The sequence below is a fragment of the Condylostylus longicornis genome, unplaced genomic scaffold (genome assembly GCF_029603195.1).
Source record: "Condylostylus longicornis isolate FDR11 unplaced genomic scaffold, ASM2960319v2 ptg000814l, whole genome shotgun sequence".
NCBI lineage: Eukaryota > Metazoa > Arthropoda > Insecta > Diptera > Dolichopodidae > Condylostylus > Condylostylus longicornis.
The window spans coordinates 100,109-114,660 of NW_026578758.1; positions in this window are offsets into that span (position 1 = coordinate 100,109).

Here is a 14,552-nt window from a genome sequence, read left to right on the forward strand (position 1 = left end):
AAAAATATGTGGAAAAAAAATTAACGCCAATATAAACAAGGAAAAAATTTATAAAAATGTTAATATCATTACAAACACATACATAACAATATTTTATATTGTATACAAGTTGACTTTTACTCAGGCTCTATGTACGTAACTTTTAATGGAGATAAATGAGTTTGTTTTCATTTTCACAGTTTTGTGAATAAACAACGAACAAAATCTTGATTTAATCTAAGAATATCGCTTTTATGAGATTTTATTTCATTTACTCAACTTTTTCTTTTTTTTTTTATTTTTCCTTCCTTTAATCTGTTATCTTCAATAATTTGATGTTTTTTCTTTATTTTGTTATATTTCTTTGTCCTTAGTTCAATACATGTACAAAAAAAAAGGTGGGAATGATGTGAGAAAAAAGGTTTCTCCCCCCTCCCATCCACCCCTCCCCAAAAACTTCATTCATTAATATACATTAGTTAACAAAGCAGTATAACAGTAGTTTACTGTCCATTATCTTAGCGATGTTCTTTTTTTTTTGTTGTGTATTCTCCTCTATCCTAACAAAGATTCTTTTATGCAACGCACACTTTTTGTAGTAACATATTTACATACATACACACATATTTGTAATTTTTTTTTTCTTGCTAAAGCTATTAATAATTTTCAGACTGTTACGCTTTTACCATGCTTTAGTTAAGCATAAAAAAAAGAAAGAAACAAATACAAGGGAATGAATATGGGAAAAAAATAAATCAATTACACTGTATATAGTTGCTTTCAATCAGTATAATGTTAAATGAACCTAAACAATAGTTACAAAAGTTCGAGAGTTAATTAGTATATTAGTCTGTTGATGTTTTTGTTATTGTGTCATTTTTTTTTGTTTTTTTTTTTGCAAATTTAAGTTGCTAATTATCATTGGCAGAAATTTGATGATAGCAAAAAAAAAATTATCAGTTCTTATCTATAAAAGAATCTTGATGTTTCTTGTTAAAGTTAGATGTACTATAAAATAATCAAGGGATTTTATGCTTAGCTGTACATGAAAAAATTGGTATGTATGTATATGTAGATTTGTATATAAATCATGGGAGATTTTAGTGTTATTTAAAATTGTAGACAATCAAATTAAAAAAATAATTAAATTATTATCGAAGAGATAATCATGCATTATTAAAAAAAAAACTGGAGACTAAAGCTAGTTCATAAGAACTCTTATTAAAATTTAGCTGTTTTGGCGTATATCAAACGAAATTTGGAGAGGAATATGTTTATTACCTCCATTATTTCGTTCGTACATTCATCCATCTGTTCCTAAAAAAATCTGTTTAGAAAGCTAAAACTTTATGTGTAATTTTAGTAGAACATTTTTAACTATATCTTTATAAGGTATGGTCTGTCAAGGCCACCTACACAAGATCCGAATCTATTGAAAGTAAAATTTAATTAAACATTTCTGTACTACAGATATAATCAATATACACCAATCTAAATGTGTCCTAATTTAACCAATTGCTGTAAATTAATGCTTCATAAATTTTTACCTTTCAGATTTATGAGAAGAGAAGCCTATTAATGTTTTTCAGTTATTCTAATTCTAATAAAAATAAAATTAAATGTTAATTTATTTTTCTTTAAAAATCTCATTTAATTAAATTCTTCCTAAAATAAGAAGTTGAGACAAAAAAATTCCTTGTCATACACTTACATAAATCTATTTTTACATAATCAGAAATAAACATTGGAATGAACTTGTTCCATATATACTAAACATATTAGAATATTTTTTTAGAGCTTATTACTTCAATATATTAATCACAAATATCTACATCACATACACACACATAATATATTATCCTTGTTATCATATTAAAAAAAATGTTTACAAGCTCATATAAATTTTTTCTTTAAAATCTTAAATAATTTTCAAAAAAAAATTTTTTGATATGAGAAACTCTTGTTTAATTAAAGAATCGATAGAAATTATTTCTCTTTAATTTTACAGATTAACCATCATACGAAAATTTCAGTATAAATAAAATACCCAAACACTTAATTCATAAATTTATTAATTTTTAATGCAAAAATAATTTTAATGAAATTATTTTTAAAAAGTATATAATTACACAGCACACAGAATTACATATCATGAGTTAATTTATATTTATGTTATGTTTAATGTTTAATGTAAAATAAAGTATAAAATTTTACTAAATTAACATGCTATGGTCATTTACTTTCTCAGTAAATACAGGAGCATCAATAATTCAAGAAAAGAGTTGGTGATTAAATACAATATCAGTAATTATCTTTCAAGAACTTAAGAACTTTAAATCGTTTAACTATATGTAACCAAATACAATCTATATTATTAAGATCAAAGCAGAAATTGCAGAGCATAAGTACATTAAATAAAACCAATCTAAGTATACCTGTAAAATGCTGTTCTACGAAATTAAAAAAGAAAGTATTGCTGTTCATTTCTAAACAAAATGAACCAGCTCAATTAAATAAACATCATTCTCTTAAAGAGAAACACACACAATCTCATCAATGTTCATTTACAATAAATTTACGTTATTATTTTAATACGGTTTAGGTACTTGCTTTTAAAATAATTTAATCTCTAAAATTAATTACTTATATTATAACATTTTCCTTAATTATCTACATATTATATACTCGTATATCTTTAAATATACCTATACTTATGTACCAACTATGTTATTACCTCCATCAACAAAAAAAATACCTTAACCTAGTGTCACTTTTAATTTAGTTTATTTTTAAAGAGGTGCCTACCATATTCTTTTATCTGTCCAATTTAATCATCCATTTAACAATAATTAAATTTTATGCTCAAAATTTTGAACAAACTTTTTTTTTTTTGTTTAAATACAAAAAATGTCAAATTGCCAACTTATAGAAAAGAAGAAAACGAGTATTTATAAAAAGTACATTAAAACAAAACTTTTTTTACCTTTAAAACGTGCGTCCATTTACACAGGTATATTTATCTACATTAATATAATACACCTGTATAAAAAAAAAAATCTCAAATTTTACATGAAATTAACAAAAAAGTAAAAGAGAAGAAAAAAAAAACGAGAAACTTTTCTTTTTTTTAACTAAATGTCAACCCAAAATAAAGGCTAAAAGTTACGCCATCTATATGTTACAATCAGAAATCAATTTCTAAAGTTCAAATGACATGAACAAGTTTCTTTTTTTTTTTGCCTTATCACTTCTTGTGTAACAGTGCAATTCAGTTGGAAAATATCTAATTACAAAGTTTTACTATAAAAAGAAGACCTCAGTCCCCGTATAGTAAAATATTGTTTTTTTTTTTCTTATTATTTACACGTGTGTATCAATGTTGGCTTATTCATAAGAAAGCCTTTGCGAGAAAACGGTATACACAAAGGTATTTTGTTGTTTTTTACAATGCTGTTATTTGCCTGTAATTAACAGACTTCCTGGTTGTTTGCAAAAGGATTGAAAAAGTTTTTATAAACATTTTCACTTAAAATAAAATATTTAAAAAAATTTTTATAAATTTATATTTTCTTATAAAATTTTACAAAAAATTTCAATAAAATTAAATCTGGAAAAAATCAATAGTCTTTTGAAATTTGGAAGATCATAAATAGCTAATCTTATTTTTAATAAAAAACATTGGTCAATTGTTCTAATTCAAAAATGATTTGGAAAGGTTTTTAAGTTTTCATTTCAGGTATTTAACAAAAATAACTGAATTCCAGACACCAGGTTTTATTTAATTCAAAAAAGGAGAACGAAGGAGTTGTATTGGAATTTGAAACTATTTATTTATTAAAATTAAGTTGCATAATTGAGAATAAATTTTAAAATAATGGAAAATTTACATGGAAAGAACCTATAATTGTATTACTATTTAATTTAGTTTGAACATAAGGGCATACTTTTCGGTAAAAGGACGATTACTGTTACAATTAGACTTTTCGTTAAAGTTCTATTGTTTCATTAAAGTCTTAATATTGACATTTTGAAAACTTAAAATAGCAATGAATTGAGCAATGGATTCTATATTAAAATATTTATTAATAAACTGCCATAGTTTGAGACTCGTTCTTATCATATAGATAGAAAAAATTTTACTTCAAAAAATTAGCAAATATGAAATAACAAGTAATTTGAACGGGTAATTTAAAGGAATTTAAAGTCAATCATTTGATATTTTTTTATTATAGAAAAAGTAATTCCTAACTCCTACAAGTTTGCAGAATTTAGAAATTGACTTTGTCAAACGGACATTAGTTTATCAAAAATTTATACTTCCACGACTTTATTGTCCTATAACTTGGTGAAAAAAGAAATCATAAAAAAGTTATTCGCTTTAAATGTTATGATCTATTTGAATATAAAATTTTTTCCTTCGGGCCAATGGCCTAACCAAATGGATGAACGAACAGGTAGAGCGAAATTTAAAAAAATGTGCGGAAAAAAAGTTTTCTGCTATATCCGCGATGTATTAATTCAATTTCTAATTTTTGTATACTAAAATTTATATTGTATTTGAATTATGTAAAATTATTAAGGTCATTATAATAATATTCAATATTTTAGAAAAGTAGTCTTAAAAATAAAGTGGTCTTCCATATTCTACCATAGAAAGTCGAAGATTTGTACTGTTTCCTTTTACTGCACAGAAAGACGCATGAAGGGAAATTAACAAGTTGAACATACAAAACATACAACATACATGCAGCAAATACCATAGTAGCATATTCTGTTGCAGTATAAAAATATACATAAAATTCGTTAAAATCTCAGAAACAGAATTAACAATTTAAAATACAACTCGGCCCCATATACAATTTTATTACTTATAAAGCATATTAAATGTTTTATACATGAAACAGTTCCTAAAATTTTAATAATTTAAAAAATTCAATGAAAAGATTAATTTACTTTTAATCTATACGTATAACATGCACATTTTAAATGTATATCATCTACGATTTATGATTATACAATGAATACAGAAAGTAAACACCTTTCAAACTAAAAAGTTTAATTTATATGGATTTATCATCTTTTTTTGAAATTTACCACCTCCTTCTTAATTCACCACCTACAAAAGAAATATAAAAAAGGTTTATTCATTACAATGAAATATGAAAAAAACATTCAACAACAAATTTTCAAATTCAAAAGTGTTATATAAAAAAAATTTACTTTGGTATAACGTTTACATTAAAATTAATAAAAAAAATTTAAAAAAAAAAAAAACCTGAATTTTCTTTTACATTTTAAGTATGTAGGTCCTTTTAGTGGTAAAATAAAAACTGCCCAGAAAATAAATTTTATATAAAGAAAAATAATTTTTTTAATAACTATTTATTCACATACATATATACGAGTACAAGATGTAGTAAAACTAAAACTCTTATAAATAAATCCCTTGAAACTTTCAATACGAAAACAAGAAAAAAATCTTCAATCGATTATGTAAAACGATTTAATCATCCTCTCCTCTATAAAATAACTGAAAAATCATCAAAGAAAAACAGAAAAAAAAAAATTTATATAGTATAGTAAAGGCAGAACAGAAAAGCAAAAAGTATTTGAATGATTTTAAATCCTAAGAAACTACAAAAAAAACTTTTAAGAAGTTCATCATCTATATGATGAATGCATATAGATGATGAACTCATCAGTGATTGAAAAACTGTCTGATACAAGGCATTATTAAAAATTACTTTTCTATAGAAGTGAATCCTTTGAATGATTTGATGAGGAAGCTATTATCAACACCATTTGGCTGATGTTTTCTAATTTTAAATTACCAGATTTCTGGTATCATTTTCTACTTTATCGACCCATCTTGCTCTTGGCTCTTGGTCTACCTCTCGCATGATTGAGAGGATGACTATTAAAAATTTTAAATTGTACTCTTTCATCGTTCTTTCGGGCCACATGTACTGCCCATCTTAATCTCAGTGATTTTACAAATCACCAAATTTTGAAAAGCTTCTCTTTCTCATTCCTTTTACTTCTGCCCATGTCATATTAGTCGTAGCGATTTCTTTCTTTATTGTTCTTTACCACGTATTCTTGGGTCGTCCCACATTTCTTCTACCATACGGATTTCACTTCAATACCTATCTTGCAATTGTTTCAGATGGGTGTCGCAGTGTATGGCTTATCCATCCCCATTTTTTCTTCTTTACTATCCTTGCGATTGGCTCTTGGTAGATTAAAGCCCAGAGGTCTGTGTTGCTGATTCGCTTGGGCCAGAATATATGGCAGATGATTCTTAGGTTTCTATTTATAAATACCTGTATTTTATTTGTGTGTTCATCTTTCACTAGTAATGATTTGGAACCATACAACACTTCACACATGTGTTGAATATTCGCAGCAATTCTTGAATATTGACGCGTTAATTCAATTTTGCTTGTATGTCTGAATGCGTGTGGGACAGCAGAGTGATGTCATTTGCATATTCCAAATCCTCCAGGCGGTTTGTTAAAGTCCATTGTATGTCCCTTAGAGTGGTTGTTGACTTCTGCATTATTTCTTCTAGACTATGTTGAATAGTAGCGGAGAGAGTGGACACCCTTGTCTTACATCTGCTTCAATGTGTAGTGGCTCACCCAATTTACCATTATGAAGGTCTCTAACTTTGGCATCATTGTATATAGAGCTCATATGAGGTTCGTTATTTTTTGTGCCTCTCGCCTTACTGTGTCGAATACTCTCTCAAAATCGACGAATGTTATAAATTGTGGAGATTTCCAGTCAATCGATTGCCCCACAACTCATCTCAGGATTCAGAGTATCTTCAATTTTTGGTTAAATTTTGGACAGAATTATAAGTGCCAAAACTTTGTTGGCTATATTCAGCACAGTAATACTCTCCAGTTGCCGCACTACCTGTGGTCGTCCTTCTTCGGGATTTTGTCAATATACAGGTATACAATTGACAAATTTCATTTATATAAAAATACAAACCCAACTCATATTTTATACGAAAAAATTAATTTAAAAACAATTCAAATTAATGCTGAATTTATAATTTATTATTAATTTTATCAAAAGATTACACGCAAATTTATTTTCTGCCCAACTATAAAAAGAGAACCTATGCTATATTTTAAAAATTATTTTTTCGCAAAAAATTCTTTTCTAAATCTTTACTGAAACCTCAAATTATTTACTTGATAACCGCATATTAATAAATCTGGACCAATTGTTTAAAACCGAAAAACACCTCATAAATTTTTCCTCTTCCAAACACAAAAAAACTACATTTAAATTGTCTTTTTAGGGACTAAATTCATTGTAAATCCTTTTTGACCCGCAAAATATTGCTTATCTTATTTTCCGAATTGGCAATAACTGTTATATACATAATATGTTTATAAGACTTCTTCTCATATTATTCTTTAAATCTTTTAAATAACCATTTTTTTAAAATTAATTTTGCGTCATTGATTTAAAAGGTGAAAACAACTTTATGGGAAAATAAATATAAAAAGAAAGAAATCAAAAATTAGTAAAAAAATAAAAGTCTTTAGTATGAACAGAAAACCTACTTTTAAAGCAAACAAAGTACATATTTGTTTCTTCGAAGTGACCAGATTTTTGAAACATGAATACCGGACTTTTCTTTTAACATTTTATAGGGTTCAATTAATACTTTTATATTCTTTTGTTTTTTATTAAAGAGAGATATGGGTAAAGGAATTTCCTTCCTCCGACCACCGTAGCCACCGCAACCCTCGCATATCGCAATTATCCAACTCCGGTCTCAAGCAAATGCCTGGAGATATCTCTCAGGGAGTTTTACGCGAGCTCGGCAACACAGAGAAAGCCTCGCCTACAACCATCTGCACCCCCTGCACCCGCCAGCCATACCAGAATAATTACACAGAATATGTATGGCCGTTCCCTCATCACAAAAGGGAGTCCCATTTGTCCAGTTTGTTCAAGTGAAATTTCACGTTAATACCAAGTGAAGAAGCCAGTAACAGCACAAAAAAAGATTCGATCCATCCCAAGCATCTCTGAAAAGAACTACCTTGAGAAGGATGAGAAGAACAGTTTCGCGTGATGACATCCGAAAATTCGATTTCTCCTCAAGCAGAACTCCAAGTGTACTATATTTGATTAAACGAAATATTAATACCAAAGAGACAACTGAAAATAATCAGGAATAATCTAAAATACTTAAGTCTACTTAAATTATTTTTAGAAAAAAAATGCATAATTAATTTTTCTATAAATTTTTATTGTAAATTCATTTGACTTATTTTTTATTGAATTTTTGTTACTCAAACTATTTCAGAATTCCTAGGGTTTTAGTTCGTGAAAAGTTTAAAAATTTGAATTAAATATTTGATGTTACACTATAATTATGTTACGAGTAGCTGATCACATCATCAGAAAAGTTTCTATTTTTAAAAATGTTAAACATTTATCTATGTTTTTATATATGTACAACTTGTACATTCTCATATATATATATATATATATATATATTGGCCTTTTAAAATAATATAGAGATCAAAAATTACAAAACCAATCATAAAACTGGTTTGGTCATTTTAAAATAGATAAATACATATACATATGCCAATATATATATATGTATTATATCCCAAAAAGGATTTAAAACTATCGTACCATAATATACTTATTCTTCTGTTACCCTTAAACATTTCTGTAAAACCTATCACACATCCAAAAGCAAATTAATTGAGTGTGCCATTGTTGTTTTTATTTATATAGTTGTATATTAATATATACATATGTTTTGTAAATAAATACGTATATATGTTACACATATAATACAATAATATAATCGTATATCCACTGATTCATATTTAAAATTTTAACGTTGATGCCTTTGAGGATTATCATCACAAAATCTCAATAATAATATGTTTTACATACACACATTCATATACATATAATATATATGTGAATGTTTGTTATCAAAAACATCAATAACATAAATTTTACATAAATAGTGTACGATATGACATACATATTATAATACTTATATAGCTTTTAGAGAAAGGATTATAAAATACTGAGATTTTTCATCATATTATGTAACATTTTGCAAGAATGTAGCATTTAATTGTATATATATATTATATCAAACACACATATGTATCATAGAACACTATATATAGTAAGGCAATTTCAATTTTATGCTTATTTATGCATAAAAACTTTATGATCTCAAATCGTATTTGGTCATTTATTGTGTTGGCAGAAGACCAACACTTTGTGTGAACGTATTATATACACATTGTTTATATTTTTTTTTTTGTTTTGTTGAATAAGAATATTTTGTATGTGTACATATATACACAAAATTGAAAAGTAAATTGAATTCTGTGAATTTTTAATAGGAAATTACTTTTCGTATAATTTATGCAATTTTCAATATACACCTATATATTATATGCATATTAAATTAAAAAAAAAATAACTGGCAACTCCTTTATGCCATTCATATGAATGGCATATATTATTTTGTGTCAATACTTTTCAATTCTTTAAGTCCAAATAAATTCGAATAAATATTTGGCATATACGATTTGTGAATTTACTATAATTCTATATATAAACATTTGCAATTAATTAAATTTAATTAAATTTCATATTTTCTTTTTTTAGAAAAAAATTATTGATATATATACTCGTATATCGTAAAAAAAACATTATAGAAAGATATATGGAAAACCTGATAAGTTATTTAACCCAACAGTTTAAAATAATTATGCATATCCTTAGTAATATTTAAATTTGAATCCTAAAAATTTCAAAAAACAAGGAATTTAAAATTGATTTCTAGGCTAAATATTTATACGCTATTAAAGCGTATAAATATTTTGCCGTCATAAATGCATATAGGATGAACCTATAACCTGTTATATAATCTCCCGAAGGCAGAAAGTTGGGAGAATTTTATGAAAAAAAATCCTTCCGGAGGGGGCCACAAATAAATATTAAACCCCCGAAATCCTAGTTGAAAATTTTTGATTTCGACAAAAAAGTGTGTTAACTTGAATGTCTACAACTTCCATATAATTATTAACGATTTAAAAAAAATTGATATCCAATGGAAAGCTGCAAAATCGAAAAACCTTTATGTTGAAACGAGAAATTTTCAACTGGGATTTTTGGGGTTAAATATTCATTTGAACACCCGACCGCCCAGGAACGATTAAAAATAAAATTTTTTAGTTCAAACATACAAAAAATTGCACGTGCCGATTATCGGTGCGCATAGTCAATTTATTTTTCATTCAAATTAATTTCTTTTAATACAATCAAAAATTTTAATGAAAAATAATTATTGTAATTTAATATTCTATACGTAAAGTTAAATTCAAAGTATTTCCTTATATAACATTCCAAATATTTTAAACATTTATAGAATCTATTATATTAGGGCATATTATATAACATTCAAATATTAAATAAATCCACATTAAAAAAAAAAAACTTACAATAATACAAAAGATCTCAGACTTATACGAATTCTTTTAATTTTATTTCAAATTCAAAAGAAATTTAATTTAACAAAGTAGTATAAGTAATTCCTAAAAAAAAAAAAATGTTAACCTTTTTTGCTAGGATTTAGTAGAAATATTATCTTTAATTTGTGAAAAAACAACGATGAGGCAAAAGAAAACATCAAATCATAGAGCAAAAAGAAAAACAGAAATACCCTCTAAAACTTTTTAAAGCACTTAATTGCTTGTTAGATGTTTAAAAATGTTCTGCCACCTGATGCTTATTATTATTTCTGTTATTTCTTCTTATTTATTTCCACTTTTTTCTGCTATAATTTCCCTATCTTATTTTCTATTTTCTCCCCTTTCTAAATTTTTTTCTTTTTGTATACTTGCCATTAATATAGTTTTTTTTTTGGTATTCGCCTCCATCTTCAAATAAATCTATTAAATAAACTTGAAGCTTATCCTTTAAATAAGTGAAAAGCCTATAATATTTTGTTTTTTATTCCCTATACATAAAACAGGAAATAAAATAAAATAAAAACAAAAATAAAATATTGGAAAGAAAAAAGTTTCAATCAATCGTCTTTTTAAAAATACTACAAAAAAAAAAGGCTAAAACCGTACAAAAGTTTTCCGTTCATTTGGATTGATTTTACATTTTCAAGTGCCATAAAGTATGCAATTTTAAAAATAATATATTTAAAAAGCAATTACTACAATTTAAAAAAATGTAGTTATTAATTCTAAATTTCTTTATTAATCATTATTAGAATTCTGAAATTATAACATAAACGTTAATTTTATAATATTCCTAAAATTAATAGAGATTTATAGCCATCATTTTGGCAGAAAGGGAAATGAAGTTGTCACTGTTGACAGTTAACTAATCAGTTTCGCAAGGACGATACTAATTTAGAGTTTCTAAAGCTACTCTAAATTAAGATACAAGCCTAAAATTACAAACTACATTAAAAATAAAATTTATTTAAGAATTTTCTTAATTTTAGAAGACAGAATAAAGCAAGTTTAAGATAACATACTCGTGATATTAAAATAATTGAAAATAAATTAGCGTAAAACAATAAATATTTCCAGATTGTTTCAAACAATATTTCCAAAAATTATAAACTAAAATGAATGAAAATATCTACATACAGTTAAATAGTCTTATTTTATAATTAAACTTGTCATGTAATCACGCATACATACATTAACAATTACTCACTTACATTATGAAACAAAAGTTTAGAAAGACCAGTTCCATGTAAAATTGTGTCAAAATAGAAATAAAAATTTTCATACCAAAAATCCAAAAAAATTTTTTATTTTAAAAAATTTTTGAAGGCGTCGTATAACGAACGAATGAACAGACACAACAGTTACAACCTTGTAAAATTTTAAGGTGTTTTTTTTTTTCAAAAATAAGAAAAAAGAAATCCTTAATAAATCTACATACATCAACAGATCCTTTTTTTTTTTGTTTTTTATTAGAGAGTAGAAGAATAAGAAAAAAGTGGAAAATAAATAAACAAACATTTATCTCCTTTTGAATCCTTAAAATATTTTCGATTTCTTGCAAACTCAATTTAAATTTCTTCCTATTAATATCTAAAGTTCCTATATATATACAAAAATATATTTGTAAAAACATTTCGATATACATACTCTAATCATTTCAATTATATACACACATTTTACTCTATACGTAATTGGACTTCATTTTTATTCCTGCTTCAATTTTCAAATAGATCACCATACTAAACTTAAAAAAAAATATGATGTTATTCCCCCCCCCCCCCCCTCCCCGTCTTTCTTGATAAAAAGAAAACGTTTATTAATCGAACTTTTTAAAAATACTGTGAATTTTATAGATTTTTTTCTGATTTATGTACATATGTATATACGTGTGTAAGTATATAAAGATTTAGTTGGAAAAATTTTAAAAAGTTGGGATGCTTTAAAAATTTTAAATTTCAGAAAATGGAACAAGTTGTACATACAAGTACATTGTGAGGAAAATGAGTACAATTTTATTTGGATTAATCTTATTGATAATTAAGATTTTATTTTGAGCCTGGTATACATAGTAAAAATTATTAATAACAATACGCGTACAATTATTTACTTACACGTGTATATTTGCTTTTATTTTTAAATTGGTTTTCAGATGAAATTTAATTGAAAGACGTTAACTTCTTCATAATTAGGTACAATATGATTAATTTAATAAGGAAAACAAAGAAATGAGCAGCTTATCTTAAAATTAAATTGTGATTACAACTAATTTTCAACGAAATTATGGCATAACGCACTTACAAATTTACTATTAATCGAATTAAAATTGTAAAGCATTTATCAAAATAAGCAATACACCAGCAACCGAAATTTAAAAAATTTATTTGATCTAAAGTATTAACATATGAGTTGAAACCTGCCCTGCTTGCCTTAGAAAAATTATGCTACAAAATAAAATTATTGAATTAAAAGAAAAAATAAATAAAAAATTTCTTTTAGAAAATCTACAATAAAATTAAATTTCTTAAAGTTATTAATATTGGAACTTACCTATATTTTTTTTATTGAAAAGATTATAAAGAACAAATGATCCTGCCAATCTTCAAGACTCCTACATTATGTAAATATACGATATAAATAATTTTTATTGTAAATGCAAATAATAAAATATTTAAACAGAACTATATGGTCAGTATTTATTAATGCTTCTCATGATAATGTGCTCTTTGAATAATTCTTCCAGAATAGTTATTCTATTCTGGAAAACGTGTACATTTAATATTTAAGCGCGTGTATTTGCCGAAAATTTTGATGTTTTTTTTTTTTGAAAATATTAGTTTGTATAAAGAATTTTAATGTACTTCTATTTATATAATACTTAAATGAGTGCTCCACAAAGAAGCTCGAATTATTACAAGAATTTGTTTTAAATCTAAAATTTATTTTTCTATGTTTCGAAATTAATTTTAATAGAAAGTTATACTGTTGCGAAGAACATAGTACATACAGTTTTATGAGGAATTACATTTATTAAGTATGTGTTATGAGTTATTATACACAAGATATGATAAGATACATACCAGATAAGGTATAAGAGTTTTCACCTCACTCATTTAATTATGCATCATAAAAATTTTTATATTAGTATTAGTGTTAAAAGATTAGTCTAAGTACATGTAAGTAGTTAATGATATGAATTAATTCTTCTTATATTTCGATTTTCATCAAATAAAGACCTATTTTTAATAAAGTAATTAAAGTATAAAATAAAATAACAAAGTGTATTATTTAATATAAGTACATATATTGCAGTTGGTCCGTAAAAAATAGTGATCACAACGTGATCTGAATACGCAACCTTCTTATATGTCATGTAATTATATATTCTAAGGTTCATCAATGTTAAAAAATTGAGCTCATTTATAATTTTTGTAAAGCAATTTATAACCAAACATTTTAACATGTTATGTATTTCTGAAAACTTTTGGTTAACTCCTATCACATAATAGTTTACAAATCACCAGTAACTAAATTGTTCAAAAAATGCAAGGGTTCCAGATATCTGTTTGATGGTTTACTCTGTAAAACACTTTTATTTACATGTAAGTATACACAATCAAGTCATATAGAACATTATATGTCAAAAACAAACAACAACAAAAAAAAATTATTTTTAATTCTTTATGGGCATGTTCTGTTCACTTATTTATACAAACATGCATACAACGGTACATACTTATATACAATATATTTATTATTGAATCTACAAAAAACATAATTTTTAAGTTACTTGTAGTATATAAAATTACAAGATGTAGATTTACGTTTATCTATATTTATGTAGGTACATAAAATTTTATATCTAAGAAAAAGGACTTCTTTAAGGACATCTTAAAAATACAAATACATACATATAAAATATATGGCCTGAAATATTATTAAAATTTTTTAAGATAAAAAATTTGGAATCCTTTTTTTTTGTTGTTGTTTTTGAAAATGAGAATTTGGTACGTAAATTTTTCTAATATTTTA